The sequence below is a fragment of the Pseudophryne corroboree genome, chromosome 9, assembly GCF_028390025.1.
Source record: "Pseudophryne corroboree isolate aPseCor3 chromosome 9, aPseCor3.hap2, whole genome shotgun sequence".
NCBI classification, from domain to species: Eukaryota; Metazoa; Chordata; class Amphibia; order Anura; family Myobatrachidae; genus Pseudophryne; species Pseudophryne corroboree.
This window is the reverse complement of record NC_086452.1, coordinates 381,116,756-381,134,177: the sequence shown is the minus strand read 5'-3', so window position 1 is coordinate 381,134,177 and position 17,422 is coordinate 381,116,756.

The window sequence follows — 17,422 nt, the reverse complement described above, 5'->3', positions numbered from 1 at the left end:
GCGACACAAGTGTGCGGCACAAACACCTGACACATCTAGGAGTGGCACTGCAGTGGCAGACAGGATGGCACTTAAAAAAAAAACTAGTCCCCAAACAGCACATCATGCAAAGAAGTAAAAGAGGTGCAATGAGGTAGCTGTATGACTAAGCTAAGTGACACAAGTGTGCGGCACAAACACCTGGCCCATCTAGGAGTGGCACTGCAGTCCCACTAATGGCGGATACCGGACGCACGTCTAACACCAACATAGCTGTCAAGCCTTCAGTTATCCGCTGTCATATTTTATCTTCCTCGCAAAGGACTGTTGGACAGTCATTTGCTTAGTTGAAGTAGTACAAGTGGTCTTCCGACTTCCCCTCTGATCTTTCCCTATTTTATCATAAAAATTTTAGTTCTCCATTATTTTTCTGGAGTTATATAACAAAATGCAGCACAGGAGAGCGTACCTCTACACCACACAGGGCAAACCCTGTAAAAATGATTTGAATTAAATATTAATAACCCCTTTATTTGGAGTAAATAATATACACCACAGGAAAGCACCACTGAACTTATATGGCAGCACCACTGGACCGGACTTATACGGCAGTAGCACTGGACTGGATTTATACGATAGAACGGTGGAGGAGTTGCAGGGGGGATCACTGGTAGATGAGGATGATCAGGTCGACAGCTGGGTCACAGTTAGAAGGAAATAGAAGAGGGGGAGGGGGAGACAGGACATCTCCAATCTGCCAAACCGCAATAAATTCACCTGTTTGGACGAAGATTCTGAGGATAGCAGTGAGGAAATGACGGAACCAGAGGAAACTGTTCCCTCTAGCAACCAGAGAAGAGGACCCCCCAGTACTGATGGGAAAAAAGGTAGTGAGGTACATAGTCAGATTGTGGTGGTAGAGGATTCTATTATCAGGAGGACAGACAGGGCAATCTGCTACCGGGACCGTAATCGCCGTACAGCCTGTTGTCTTCAGGGTGCTTGGGTATGGCATATCGCGGACCGGGTAGATTGTTGGGAGGGGCTGGTAAAGACCCGGCGGTCTTGGTGCATGTTGGCACCAATGACAAAGTTAGTGGTAGGTGGGATGTCCTTAAGAAAGACTATAGGGAATTAGGCAAGAAACTTAAGGCAAGGACATCTAGGGTAATTTCTCAGAAATATTACCAGTGCCACGCGCTAATCCGGGGAGGCAGAGGGAGATTAGGGAGGTAAATGTGTGTCTTAGATACTGGTGTAGGAAGGAGGGGTTGTGTTCTTGGAACACTGGGCGGACTTCTCAGGCGCCATCTTTTTTGCCGTGATGGATAGCACCTGAATGAGGAGGGGGCTGCGGTGCTGGGGCGTAGGATGGTTAGAAGGTTGGTGGAGCTTTTTAACTATGAGCCTTGGGGGGAGGGTTTAGCTAGAAGCTACGGGACAAACAGAGAGAACAGTAAAGATGGGGGTATTATTATTATTATTACATTTTATTTATAAGGCGCCACATGTGTTTCGCAGCGCCGTACAAAGGACAGTACAGGGGACAAAACATTGCATTACAGTAAATAAATAACAGAAATAGAGTACAGGTAACAGAGCACCACACATTCTCAAGACATAGTACAGCTAAGATGTAAGTATTGAGGGAGTGATCATCGTACTACTAGAGGCTGGTGGTCATAGATGGAGATGAGCCTTTACTAGCAGGATAAAAATGGTCGTTGAGTAGGGGAGAGCTGTGAGTGAAATGTGTTGAGACGAGGGCTTAGATAACAAGAGGAAAGAGGGCCCTGCTCTGAAGAGCTAACAATCTATTGGGGAGGGGCGACAGACAGATGACAAGAGGTGCAGGCAAGGGGGAGGTAGCCTGATGGCAGTATGCAAGCAAAGCTGAGATGTTCACGGCATGAGGCAGGGGGTGGAGGCGCGGCTTCAGCTCTGGGTTATGCATTAGAAGGGTACGCTTTGATGAATAGGTGGGTTTTTATAGCCCGTTTGAAGCTTTGCAAGGTCGGGGAGAGTCTAATGGAGCGGGGGAGTGCGTTCCACTGAAGGGGTGCAGCACGTGCAAAATCCTGAACTCGTGCATGGGAAGCAGTGACCAGGGCGGTGGAGAGGCGACGGTCATTAGTCGACCGTAGGGGGCGGGAGGGAGTATGAAGGGAAAGGAGGTTGGAGATGTAGGGAGCAGTGGAATTAGAGATGGCCTTGTATGTGAGGGTGAGGAGTTTGAAGAGGATTCTGTAGGGGAATGGGAGCCAGTGTAGATTTTGTTGAAGGGGAGTGGCAGATGTGGTGCGGCGGGAGAGGAAGATAAGCCTAGCTGCGGAGTTCAGGACAGATTGGAGGGGAGCAAGATGGGAGCAAGCGAGGCCAGTGAGGAGGACATTGCAGTAATCAAGTCGTGAGATGACCAGTGAGTGGATGATGAGTTTAGTTGCACTCTGGGAGAGATATGGCCTGATACGAGCAATGTTGCGTAGCTGGAAACGACAGGATTGTGCCAGAGCTTGGATGTGGGGTGCAAAGGAGAGGGAGGAGTCAAGAGTGATGCCCAGGCAGCGGAGTTGGGGAACGGGGGAGATGGTGGTGTTGTCAACAATGATGGAAATATTGGTCGGGGGTGTTGCTCTGGATGGGGGGAAGATGATTAGTTCCGTTTTGTCCATGTTGAGCTTTAGAGAGCGTTCAGACATCCAGGAGGAGATTGCAGAGAGGCAGCTGGAAACCTGAGAGAGGACAGAGGGGGACAGATCAGGAGATGAGAGGTAGAGTTGTGTGTCATCAGCATAGAGGTGGTATTGAAGGCCAAATGAGTTAATGAGCGCACCCAGGGAAGAGGTATACAGGGAGAACAGAAGGGGTCCAAGGACAGAACCCTGAGGGACACCAACAGGAAGGATGGAAGGGTGTGAGGTGGTGCTTGAGGCAGACACAGAGAAGGAGCGGTTAGTGAGGTAAGAAGAAAACCAGTCAAGGACAGTGCTAGAGAGGCCAGCGTTTTGGAGTGTGCCGAGGAGGAGAGGATGATCTACGGTGTCAAAGGAGCAGAGAGGTCCAGAAGGATGAGCAGAGAGAAGTGGCCCCTGGATTTGGCTGAAAGCAGGTCATTGGTGACTTGGGTAGTGAACAATTTGGGGGAGGAGAAGGGGGGAGTGAAAGATCAGCCGGCAAGACCAAGGGTATCTGCATGGGTATTGACACCAGAATTACTGATACGGGTATTGCCCAAGATATTCCAAATTTATTACCTACTGATGATGATTATTGTACAACAATGTGGTATATAGAAAATGATGTGATAGCAGTGAAGAAGGCTGTATTAAGTATGATGGGGGTAGAAAGGGAGGGAGAAGATTAACAGTCGGTAAGAGTAATTCTAGAAAGGCACTTGTAAATATAGATAAGATACAATTTAAACAAACGAGCATGGGAGATGCTAAGCTAAGATGTATGGGTTGCGAATTTGGAGGGATATTCTCTTTTCAGGAGGGATAGGGCTACCAAAAGGGGAGGAGGGGTATGTTCTTTGTTAAACCATCTCTAAAACCAAACTTAATAGAGGGTATTTTCGAGGGGGTAGGAGATAACGTGGAGTCGCTATGGGTTGAGATCACAAGAGGGGGCACTGAGGCAAAGAAACTAGTTATTGGCATGTGCTACAAGCAATCGGATATTAGCATACACGATGAGGAACAACTCTTACACCAAATTGAGAAAGTAGCGAGAATGGGGGACATCCTAGTGTTAGGGGACTTTAAGTATCCTGATATAAATTGGAGTAACGATTCATGTGTAAAAACTAGGAGCAGCAAGTTTTTAAATAAACTGAAGGATCAATTCCTGACTCAATTAGTTGAGGACCCAACTAGAGGTAAAACTATTCTGGACCTAGTTATTATCAATAATGTGGACATTATATCAAACACTAAAGTTCGGGACACCTTGGGAAACAGTGATCACTATATGATCACATTCGACATCAATTTCAAGAAACATAGCTTTAAGGGATCAACCAAAACATTTAACTTTAGAAGAGCTAATTCCAATATGCTGAGACGCAGTGCCGGCGCTACCCGCTCAGCAAGGTCTGCAAAGAAGGGAGGCGTCTGAATGAAGAGGCGCTGTCCCCGCTCTGCTACCTTGCTGATGTGCCATGTTGCTGCCGCTGCACCTGTCACACTGTGACAGGCAGCAGCATCGGCAGTATGAACAGATCTCCTCCTGTGTGTCAGCCCTCTCTCCCTCTCCTCCCCGCTTCTCCTCCTGTCCATGTCAGCCTGAAGACAGGCAGCAGCATCGCCTCCCATCTGTCACTGAAGACACAGAAGTCTTAAGCGCCGCCATCCCTCTCTCCCCTCCAGTCTGTGGTGGACTCAGAGAGGGGTCACAGGAAGTCACATGATGTACATGTGACTGTGCACTGTGTCTGGAGGAGCAAGCTGACGTAAGACGAGGAGCAGCCAGCCAGTGTAGCAGCCTGCAGCCCTAGCAACCAGCCACAGGGGAGCTGAGACTGGTAAATACTGCTGCTGATAAACAAAGGAGGGGGATAGTATATTCATGTGTGCTGGGTAATGGGGAGGGGGGGGGGGGAGTATCATTCATGTGTGCTGGGGAGGGGGGTAGTATATTCATGTGCGCTGGGGAGGGGGGTGTATCATATTCATGTGTGCTGGGGAGTGGGGTAGTATATTCATGTGCGCTGGGGAGGGGGGTAGTATATTCATGTGTGCTGGGGAGGGGGGTAGTATATTCATGTGCACTGGGGAGGGGGGAGTATCATATTCATGTGTGCTGGGGAGAGGGGGGAGTATCATATTCATGTGCGCTGGAGAGGGGGGTAGTATCATATTCAGGTGTGCTGGGGAGGGGGGTAGTATCATATTCATGTGCGCTGGGGAGGGGGTAGTATATTCAGGTGTGCTGGGGAGGGGGGTAGTATATTTATGTGCGCTGGGGAGGGGGATAGTATCATATTCAGGTGCACTGGGGAGGGGGATAGTATCATATTCAGGTGCACTGGGGAGGGTGGTAGTATCATATTCATGTGCGCTAGGGAGGGGGGTAGTATATCCAGGTGTGCTGGGGAGAGGGGGAGTATATTCATGTGTGCTGGGGAGGGGGGAGTATCATATCATGTGCGCTGGGGAGGGGGGTAGTATCATATTCATGTGCGCTGGGGAGGGGGGAGTATCATTCATGTGCGCTGGGGAGAGGGGGAGTATCATATTCATGTGTGCTGGGGAGGGGGGGTAGTATCATATTCAGGTGTGCTGGGGAGGGGGGTAGTATATTCATGTCCGCTGGGGAGGGGGGGGGAGTATCATATTCATGTGCGCCGGGGAGGGGTATAGTATATTCATGTGCGCTGGGGAGGGGGGGAGTATCATATTCATGTGTGCTGGGGAGGGGGGGTAGTATATTCATGTGCGCTGGGGAGGGGGAGTATCATATTCATGTGCCCTGGGGAGGGGGGTAGTATCATATTCAGGTGTGCTGGGGAGGGGGGGTAGTATATTCATGTGCGCTGGGGAGGGGGGTGTATCATATTTATGTGTGCTGGGGAGGGGGGTAGTATATTCATGTGCGCTGGGGAGGGGGGTAGTATATTCATGTGTGCTGGGGAGGGGGTAGTATATTCATGTGCGCTGGGGAGGGGGGTAGTATATTCATGTGCGCTGGGGAGGGGGGAGTATCATATTCAAGTGTGCTGGGGAGAGGGGGGAGTATATTCATGTGTGCTGGGGAGGGGGGTAGTATATTCATGTGCGCTGGGGAGGGGGGAGTATCATATTCAAGTGTGCTGGGGAGAGGGGGGAGTATATTCATGTGTGCTGGGGAGGGGGGTAGTATATTCATGTGCGCTGGGGAGGGGGGTAGTATATTCATGTGTGCTGGGGAGGGGGGGTAGTATATTCATGTGCGCTGGGGAGGGGGGAGTATCATATTCAAGTGTGCTGGGGAGACGGGGGAGTATCATATTCATGAGTGCTGGGGAGGGGGGAGTATCATTCATGTGTGCTGGGGAGAGGGGAGTATCATATTCATGTGTGCTGGGGAGAAGGGGGAGTATCATATTCAGGTGTGCTGGGAAGGGGGATGTAGCATGATATTCAGGTGTGCTGGGGAGGGGGTAGTATATTCATGTGCGCTGGGGAGGGGGGAGTATCATATTCAAGTGTGCTGGGGAGACGGGGGAGTATCATATTCATGAGTGCTGGGGAGGGGGGAGTATCATTCATGTGTGCTGGGGAGAGGGGGAGTATCATATTCATGTGTGCTGGGGAGAAGGGGGAGTATCATATTCAGGTGTGCTGGGAAGGGGGATGTAGCATGATATTCAGGTGTGCTGGGGAGGGGGTAGTATATTCATGTGCGCTGGGAAGGAGGGGTGTTTCATATTCATGTGTGCTGTGAAGGGGGGGAGTATCATATTCATGTGTGCTGGGGAGAAGGGGGCGTATCATATTCAGGTGTGCTTGGAAGGGGGAGGTAGTATCATATTCATGTGTGCTGGGGAGGGGGTTAGTATATTCATGTGTGCTTAGAAGGGGGGGCGTATCATATTTATGTGTGCTGGGAAGGGGGGGAGTATCATATTCATGTGCGCTGAGGAGGGGGGAGAGTATCATATGTGTGCTGGGGAGTGGGGAGTATCATATTTATGTGTGCTGGGGAGGGGGGAGTATCATAATCATGTGTGCTGGGAAGCGGGAGGTAGTATATTCAGGTGTGCTGGGGAGGGGGAGGTAGTATCATATTCAGGTGTGCTGGGGAGGCGGTTAGTATATTCATGTGTGCTTAGAAGGGGGGGAGTATCATATTCATGTGTGCTGGGAAGGGGAGGAGTATCATATTCATGTGCGCTGAGGAGGCGTGGGGAGTATCATATTCATGTGCGCTGAGGAGGCGTGGGGAGTATCATATTCATGTGTGCTGGGGAGGGGGGAGAGTATCATATGTGTGCTGTGGAGGGGGGAGTATCATATTCATGTGTGCTGGGGAGAGGGGGGGAGTATCATATTCATGTGCGCTGGGGAGAGGGGGGGAGTATCATATTCATGTGTGCTGGGGAGGGGGGTAGTATCATATTCAGGTGTGCTGGGGAGGGGGGAGAGTATCATATTCTTGTGTGCTGGGGAGGGGGGAGTATCATATTCATGTGTGCTGGGGTGTGGCAAATTAAGTGTGTGCTGTGTGTGGGGGAGGGGCAGAAGTGGCATAGTAACAGTGTGTGCTGCAGGTTGGGTTTTCTGCTTTGAAAAGCCAGCGGTGGGAGGAAATAAAAAGGGAAATGTTCACCTGCTCTGGTGCTCCCCTGTCATCTGTTCCCCGCTGCTGCGTTCTCTGATGGTTGGGCCAGTTCCAGCATGGAGAAAAATGCCAGCCAGAAAAGGTAAGTGTAATGTGTGGGGAGAGGGATGCAGGGTAGCAGCGATAGCGTAGTGTGTGTGCAGACAATGAGGGTGCAGGGTAGTGGCAGTGTAGTGTGTGGGGTGCAGAGTAGCAGTGGTAGTGTGTGTGTGGGGAGGGGGTACAGGGTAGCGGCGCTATAGTGTGTGTGCAGGGGAAGGGGGGGTTCAGGGTAACGGCAGTACTGTAATGTAGTTTGTGTGGGGAGAGGTGTGCTGGGTAGTGGCGGTAGTGTGTGTGGGGAGAGGGGGCTGCAGGGTAGCGGTGGTAGTATAATGTAGTATGTTTAGAGAAAGAGGGTGCAGGGTAGCAGTGTAATGTATTGTGTACAGGGAAAGGGGGTGCAGGGTAGCAATGGTAGTGTAGTGTGTGCGGGGAGAGGGGAGCTAGGTAGCGTAAGGTAGCGTGTGTGGGGAGAGGGGGTGCATCGTAGCAGCTGTAGTGTGTGATTGGCTGGTTCTATTATCACTTTTTAAGGCTTAATAAATTTGGGCCAATGACTAGGATGCGGCCGTAGAAGGGCGCAAAATGTATAGATTGCAGGAGGGCGCCGACCACCCCAGCCCCGGCCCTGCTGAGACGGGCACTAAACGACATTGACTGGAAAATTTTGTTTCAAGGCAAGGACACATCGGAAATGTGGGATGCTTTAAAAGGGTTGCTTGAAAACCATATTCACAAATACATTCCCATGAGCAGTAAAAGCAGGTGTACTAAACACAAACCAATGTGGCTTAATAAGGTAGTCAAGGAGGCAACGGCTAATCTTAGGCGTGCTTTCAAAACATTTAAAGCTAATGGAGGGGAGGAGTCATTCCGGTATTACAAGGATATAATATATACATATATATATATATATATATATATATATATAATAGAGCATGCAAAAAAGCGATAAGGGCAGCTAGAATTGTAAACGAAAAGAAAATCGCTATTGAGAGTAAAACCAATCCTAAAAAGTTTTATAAATATATAAACAGTAAAAGGTTAAAGAAGGAGAACGTAGGCCCATTAAAAGATGAATTGGGAGCTTTGATAAATGATGACAAATTAAAAGCAGAAATATTGAACAATTTTTTTCCCTCAGTATTCACCAGAGAGGATGAGCTAGTGGTGACATTAGTGCATAACGACAGTGAAGGTAGTGACTCTTGTCTTGATGCTTGTTTAAGTGAGGAAGTAGTCCTGGAGAGACTAAGTAACGTGAAGATTAATAAATCACCAGGCCCAGATGGTTTTCATCCAAGGGTTATTATGGAGCTTAGGTTACAGCTAGCAAAACCCTTGATTTTCCATAGTTCAATTAGATCAGGCATGGTACCAAGGGATTGGCGCATAGCTAAGGTAGTGCCTTTATTTAAAAGGGAAATAAAAATAATCCTGGAGACTATAGACAAGTTTGTTGAACCTCTATAGTGGGTAAAATATTGGAAGGCATTTTGAGGGATAGCATAGGGGATCACCTACAGGCTACTAAGTTTATTAGCAAAAGTCAGCTTGGGTTTGTAACGGACAGATCATGCCAAACCAACTTAATTAGCTTCTTGACCATGGAAAAGCAGTGGACGTGGTGTATTTAGATTTTGCAAAAGCCTTCGATACAGTGCCTCACAGGAGACTGATCAACAAATTAAGGGAACTTGGTCTAGGATATACTATTTGTACATGGAGAAGTAATTGGCTGGATAACAGAGTGCAACGAGTAGTGGTCAATGGGATGTTCTCCAGTTGGGCACCAGTAGTCAGCGGAATACCACAAGGGTCCGTTCTTGGCCCACTGCTGTTCACTATATTTATCAGTGATCTAGGAATAGGCCTGGAAAGCACACTGTCAATCTTTGCAGATGATACTAAACTATATAAAGTAATTAATTCAGATGGCGATGTGGAGTCTCTACTGAATGACTTATTTAAACTTCAAACCTGGGAATCTAAATGGAGAATTAGGTTTAATATAGAAAAATGCAAAGTTATGCATTTTGGGATAAAAAACACACATGCATCCTACACTCTAAATGGGGAAAATATAAGGGTAACTATGGTGGAAAAAGATTTGGGGGTGCTCATAGATAATAGGCTTAATAACAGTACACAAAGTCAAAGTGCAGCAAATAAGGCAAGTAAAGTGCTTGCGTGCATTAAACGGGTATTGAGACAAGGGACGAGGATGTAATCCTGCCACTGTACAAATCATTGGTATGCACGCACCTGGAATATTGTATTCAGTTCTGGGCACCGTATTATAAAAAAGATATCTGGGAACTAAAAAGAGTTCAAAGAAGAGCTACTAAACTGATTAAAGGGTTAGAGTCTCTGGAGTACGAGGCAAGGCTTACTAGGTTAAAATAGGATTTTAATACCTACCGGTAAATCCTTTTCTCTTAGTCCGTAGAGGATGCTGGGGTCACATTAGAACCATGGGGTATAGACAGGATCCGCAGGAGACATGGGCACTTTAAGACTTTCAAAGGGTGTGAACTGGCTCCTCCCTCTATGCCCCTCCTCCAGACTCCAGTTATAGGAACTATGCCCAGGGAGACGGACATTTCGAGGAAAGGATTTATTGTTAAACTAAGGGCAGATTCATACCAGCTCACACCTCAAGTATGCCGCACAACGTGGCATTCAACAGAACACAAGCAACATGCTGGCAATAAACGTAACACAATATGTGTGTAACCACAACTAATAACTGCAGATACAGTACGCACTGGGACGGGCGCCCAGCATCCTCTACGGACTAAGAGAAAAGGATTTACCGGTAGGTATTAAAATCCTATTTCTCTAACGTCCTAGTGGATGCTGGGGACTCCGAAAGGACCATGGGGAATAGCGGCTCCGCAGGAGACTGGGCACAAAGTAAAAGCTTTAGGACTAGCTGGTGTGCACTGGCTCCTCCCCCTATGACCCTCCTCCAAGCCTCAGTTAAGATTTTGTGCCCGAACGAGAAGGGTGCAATCTAGGTGGCTCTCCTGAGCTGCTTAGAGTAAAAGTTTAAAATATAGCTCCTGGGCTATATGGATGTATTTAACCCCTGCCAGTTTTCCACAAAAAAGCGGGAGAAAGGCCGCCGAAAAAGGGGCGGAGCCTATCTCCTCAGCACACAAGCGACATTTTTTCCTCACAGCTCCGTTGGAGGAAGGCTCCCTGACTCTCCCCTGCAGTCCTGCACTACAGAAACAGGGTAAAACAAGAGAGGGGGGGCACTAAATTGGCATATTAATATATACAGCAGCTATATTAGGGAAAAACACTTATATAAGGTTATCCCTGTATATATATAGCGCTCTGGTGTGTGCTGGCAAACTCTCCCTCTGTCTCCCCAAAGGGCTAGTGGGGTCCTGTCCTCTATCAGAGCATTCCCTGTGTGTGTGCTGTGTGTCGGTACGCTGTGTCGACATGTATGAGGAGGAAAATGGTGTGGAGGCGGAGCAATTGCCTGTGTTAGTGATGTCACCCCCTAGGGAGTCGACACCTGACTGGATGGTCTTATGGAAAGAATTACGTGATAGTGTCGGCACTTTACAAAAGACTGTTGACGACATGAGACAGCCGGCAAATCAGTTAATACCTGTACAGGCGTCTCAAACACCGTCAGGGGCTATAAAACGCCCGTTACCTCAGGTCGATACAGACACTGACACGGACACTGACTCCAGTGTCGACGGTGAGAAAACAAACGTATTTTCCAGTAGGGCCACACGTTACATGATCACGGCAATGAAGGAGGTTTTGAACATTTCTGATACTACAAGTACCACAAAAAAGGGTATTATGTGGGGTGTGAAAAAACTACCCGTAGTTTTTCCTGAATCAGATGAATTAAATGAGGTGTGTGATGAAGCGTGGGTTTACCCCGATAAAAAACTGCTAATTTCTAAAAAATTATTGGCATTATACCCTTTCCCGCCAGAGGTTAGGGCGCGTTGGGAAACACCCCCTAGCGTAGATAAGGCGCTCACACGCTTATCAAAACAAGTGGCGTTACCGTCTCCTGATACGGCCGCCCTCAAGGAACCAGCTGATAGGAAGCTGGAAAATATCCTTAAAAGTATATACACACATACTGGTATTATACTGCGACCAGCAATCGCCTCAGCCTGGATGTGCAGTGCTGGGGTGGCTTGGTCGGATTCCCTGACTGAAAATATTGATACCCTGGACAGGGACAATATATTATTGACTATAGAGCATTTAAAGGATGCATTTCTATATATGCGAGATGCACAGAGGGATATTTGCACTCTGGCATCAAGAGTAAGTGCGATGTCCATTTCTGCCAGAAGAGGATTATGGACACGACAGTGGTCAGGGGATGCGGATTCCAAACGGCATATGGAAGTATTGCCGTATAAAGGGGAGGAGTTATTTGGGGTCGGTCTATCGGACCTGGTGGCCACGGCAACGGCTGGAAAATCCACCTTTTTACCCCAAGTCACCTCGCAGCAGAAAAAGATACCGTCTTTTCAGGCTCAGTCCTTTCGTCCCCATAAGGGCAAGCGGGCAAAAGGCCACTCATATCTGCCCCGGGGCAGAGGAAGGGGAAAAAGACTGCCGCAAACAGCCTCTTCCCACGAACAGAAGCCCTCCTCCGCTTCTGCCAAGTCCTCAGCATGACGCTGGGGCCTTACAAGCGGACTCAGGCACGGTGGGGGCCCGTCTCAAGAATGTCAGCGCGCAGTGGGCTCACTCGCAAGTGGAACCCTGGATCCTGCAGGTAGTATCTCAGGGGTACAAATTGGAATTCGAGACGTCTCCCCCTCGCCGGTTCCTGAAGTCTGCTTTACCAACATCTCCCCCCGACAGGGAGGCGGTATTGGAAGCCATTCACAAGCTGTATTCCCAGCAGGTGATAATCAAGGTACCCCTCCTACAACAGGGAAAGGGGTATTATTCCACGCTGTTTGTGGTACCGAAGCCGGACGGCTCGGTGAGACCCATTTTAAATCTGAAATCCTTGAACACTTACATAAAAAGGTTCAAGTTCAAGATGGAGTCACTCAGAGCAGTGATAGCGAACCTGGAAGAAGGGTACTATATGGTGTCTCTGGACATCAAGGATGCTTACCTCCATGTCCCAATTTGCCCTTCTCACCAAGGGTACCTCAGGTTTGTGGTACAGAACTGTCACTATCAGTTTCAGACGCTGCCGTTTGGATTGTCCACGGCACCCCGGGTCTTTACCAAGGTAATGGCCGAAATGATGATTCTTCTTCGAAGAAAAGGCGTCTTAATTATCCCTTACTTGGACGATCTCCTGATAAGGGCAAGGTCCAGAGAACAGTTAGAGGTCGGAGTAGCACTATCTCAAGTAGTACTACGACAGCACGGATGGATTCTAAATATTCCAAAATCGCAGCTGATTCCGACGACACGTCTGCTGTTCCTAGGGATGATTCTGGACACAGTACAGAAAAAGGTGTTTCTCCCGGAGGAGAAAGCCAAGGAGTTATCCGACCTAGTCAGGAACCTCCTAAGACCAGGCCAAGTGTCAGTACATCAATGCACAAGGGTCCTGGGAAAGATGGTGGCTTCTTACGAAGCGATTCCATTCGGCAGATTCCACGCAAGAACTTTTCAGTGGGATCCGCTGGACAAATGGTCCGGATCGCATCTTCAAATGCATCAGCGGATAACCCTGTCTCCAAGGACAAGGGTGTCTCTCCTGTGGTGGTTACAGAGTGCTCATCTCCTAGAGGGCCGCAGATTCGGCATTCAGGATTGGGTCCTGGTGACCACGGATGCCAGCCTGAGAGGCTGGGGAGCAGTCACACAGGGAAGAAATTTCCAGGGCTTGTGGTCAAGCATGGAAACGTCACTTCACATAAATATCCTGGAACTAAGGGCCATTTACAATGCCCTAAGTCAGGCAAGACCTCTGCTTCAGGGTCAGCCGGTGTTGATCCAGTCGGACAACATCACGGCAGTCGCCCACGTAAACAGACAGGGTGGCACAAGAAGCAGGAGGGCAATAATGGAAGTGGCAAGGATTCTTCGCTGGGCGGAGAATCATGTGATAGCACTGTCAGCAGTGTTCATTCCGGGAGTGGACAACTGGGAAGCAGACTTCCTCAGCAGACACGATCTTCACCCGGGGGAGTGGGGACTTCACCCAGAAGTCTTCCACATGATTGTGAACCGTTGGGAAAAACCAAAGGTGGACATGATGGCGTCCCGCCTCAACAAAAAACTGGACAGATATTGCGCCAGGTCAAGGGACCCTCAGGCAATAGCTGTGGACGCTCTGGTAACACCGTGGGTGTACCAGTCAGTGTATGTGTTCCCTCCTCTTCCTCTCATACCAAAAGTACTGAGAATCATAAGAAGGAGAGGAGTAAAGACTATACTCGTGGCTCCGGATTGGCCAAGAAGGACTTGGTACCCGGAAATTCAAGAGATGCTCACGGAAGACCCGTGGCCTCTACCTCTAAGAAAGGACCTGCTCCAGCAGGGACCATGTCTGTTCCAAGACTTACCGCGGCTGCGTTTGACGGCATGGCGGTTGAACGCCGGATCCTGAAGGAAAAAGGCATTCCGGATGAAGTCATCCCTACCCTGATCAAAGCCAGGAAGGATGTAACCGTACAACATTATCACCGTATTTGGCGTAAATATGTTGCGTGGTGCGAGGCCAGGAAGGCCCCTACAGAGGAATTTCAACTGGGTCGTTTCCTGCATTTCTTGCAAACAGGACTGTCTATGGGCCTCAAATTAGGGTCCATTAAGGTTCAAATTTCGGCCCTGTCAATATTCTTCCAAAAAGAACTGGCTTCTGTTCCTGAAGTTCAGACGTTTGTCAAGGGAGTACTGCATATACAGCCTCCTTTTGTGCCTCCAGTGGCACCTTGGGATCTCAATGTAGTTTTGGGATTCCTAAAATCACATTGGTTTGAACCACTCACCACTGTGGACTTAAAATATCTCACATGGAAAGTGGTAATGCTGTTAGCCCTGGCTTCAGCCAGGAGTGTCTCAGAATTGGCGGCTTTATCCTATAAAAGCCCTTACCTAATTTTTCATACGGACAGGGCAGAATTGAGGACTCGTCCTCAATTTCTTCCTAAGGTGGTTTCAGCATTTCACTTAAACCAGCCTATTGTGGTGCCTGCGGCTACTAGGGACTTGGAGGATTCCAAGTTGCTGGACGAAGTCAGGGCCCTGAAAATATATGTTTCCAGGACGGCTGGAGTCAGAAAATCTGATTCGCTGTTTATCCTGTATGCACCCAACAAGCTGGGTGCTCCTGCTTCTAAGCAGACGATTGCTCGTTGGATTTGTAGTACAATTCAGCTTGCACATTCTGTGGCAGGCCTGCCACAGCCAAAATCTGTAAAAGCCCATTCCACACGGAAAGTGGGCTCATCTTGGGCGGCTGCCCGAGGGGTCTCGGCTTTACAACTTTGCCGAGCAGCTACTTGGTCAGGGGCAAACACGTTTGCTAAATTCTACAAATTTGATACCCTGGCTGAGGAGGACCTGGAGTTCTCTCATTCGGTGCTGCAGAGTCATCCGCACTCTCCCGCCCGTTTGGGAGCTTTGGTATAATCCCCATGGTCCTTTCGGAGTCCCCAGCATCCACTAGGACGTTAGAGAAAATAAGAATTTACTTACCGATAATTCTATTTCTCATAGTCCGTAGTGGATGCTGGGCGCCCATCCCAAGTGCGGATTGTCTGCATTACTTGTACATAGTTATTGTTACAAAAATCGGGTTATTGTTGTTGTGAGCCATCTTTTCAGAGGCTCCTTCTGTTATCATGCTGTTAACTGGGTTCAGATCACAAGTTGTACGGTGTGATTGGTGTGGCTGGTATGAGTCTTACCCGGGATTCAAAATCCTTCCTTATTGTGTACGCTCGTCCGGGCACAGTATCCTAACTGAGGCTTGGAGGAGGGTCATAGGGGGAGGAGCCAGTGCACACCAGCTAGTCCTAAAGCTTTTACTTTGTGCCCAGTCTCCTGCGGAGCCGCTATTCCCCATGGTCCTTTCGGAGTCCCCAGCATCCACTACGGACTATGAGAAATAGAATTATCGGTAAGTAAATTCTTATTTCTCTGACGTCCTAAGTGGATGCTGGGGACTCCGTCAGGACCATGGGGATAGCGGCTCCGCAGGAGACAGGGCACAAAAGTAAAAGCTTTAGGATCAGGTGGTGTGCACTGGCTCCTCCCCCTATGACCCTCCTCCAAGCCTCAGTTAGATTTTTGTGCCCGGCCGAGAAGGGTGCAATCTAGGTGGCTCTCCTAAAGAGCTGCTTAGAGTAAAAGTTTTGTTAGGTTTTTTATTTTCAGTGAGTCCTGCTGGCAACAGGCTCACTGCTACGAGGGACTTAGGGGAGAGAAGTGAACTCACCTGCGTGCAGGATGGATTGGCTTCTTAGGCTACTGGACACCATTAGCTCCAGAGGGAGTCGGAACACAGGTCTCACCCTGGGGTTCGTCCCGGAGCCGCGCCGCCGACCCCCTTGCAGATGCCGAAAAGTGAAGAGGTCCAGAAACCGGCGGCAGAAGACTCTTCAGTCTTCATAAGGTAGCGCACAGCACTGCAGCTGTGCGCCATTGTTGTCAGCACACTTCATAGCAGCGGTCACTGAGGGTGCAGGGCGCTGGGGGGGGCGCCCTGGGCAGCAATGATAGTACCTTATTCTGGCTAAAAATACATCACATATAGCCCCTGGGGGCTATATGGATGTATTTAACCCCTGCCAGGTCTCAGAAAAACGGGAGAAGAAGCCCGCCGAAAAGGGGGCGGGGCCTATTCTCCTCAGCACACAGCGCCATTTTCCCTCACAGAAATGCTGGTGGGAAGGCTCCCAGGCTCTCCCCTGCACTGCACTACAGAAACAGGGTTAAAACAGAGAGGGGGGGCACTTATTTGGCGATATGTATATATATATTAAAATGCTATAAGGGAAAACCACTTATATAAAGGTTGTCCCTGTATAATTATAGCGTTTTTGGTGTGTGCTGGCAAACTCTCCCTCTGTCTCCCCAAAGGGCTAGTGGGGTCCTGTCCTCTATCAGAGCATTCCCTGTGTGTGTGCTGTGTGTCGGTACGTGTGTGTCGACATGTATGAGGACGATGTTGGTGAGGAGGCGGAGCAATTGCCTGAAATGGTGATGTCACTCTCTAGGGAGTCGACACCGGAATGGATGGCTTATTTAAGGAATTACGTGATAATGTCAACACGCTGCAAGGTCGGTTGACGACATGAGACGGCCGGCAAACAAATTAGTACCTGTCCAGGCGTCTCAAACACCGTCAGGGGCTGTAAAACGCTCATTTACCTCAGTCGGTCGACACAGACACGGACACTGACTCCAGTGTCGACGGTGAAGAAACAAACGTATTTTCCTTTAGGGCCACACGTTACATGTTAAGGGCAATGAAGGAGGTGTTACATATTTCTGATACTACAAGTACCACAAAGAAGGGTATTATGTGGGGTGTGAAAAAACTACCTGTAGTTTTTCCTGAATCAGATAAATTAAATGAAGTGTGTGATGATGCGTGGGTTTCCCCCGATAGAAAATTATTGGCGGTATACCCTTTCCCGCCAGAAGTTAGGGCGCGTTGGGAAACACCCTTTAGGGTGGATAAGGCGCTCACACGCTTATCAAAACAAGTGGCGGTACCGTCTCCAGATAGGGCCGCCCTCAAGGAGCCAGCTGAGAGGCTGGAAAATATCCTAAAAAGGTATATACACACATACTGGTGTTATACTGCGACCAGCGATCGCCTCAGCCTGGATGTGCAGCGCTGGGGTGGCTTGGTCGGATTCCCTGACTGAAAATATTGATACCCTTGACAGGGACAGTATTTTATTGACTATAGAGCATTTAAAGGATGCATTTCTATATATGCGAGATGCACAGAGGGATATTTGCACTCTGGCATCAAGAGTAAGTGCGATGTCCATATCTGCCAGAAGATGTTTATGGACACGACAGTGGTCAGGTGATGCAGATTCCAAACGGCACATGGAAGTATTGCCGTATAAAGGGGAGGAGTTATTTGGGGTCG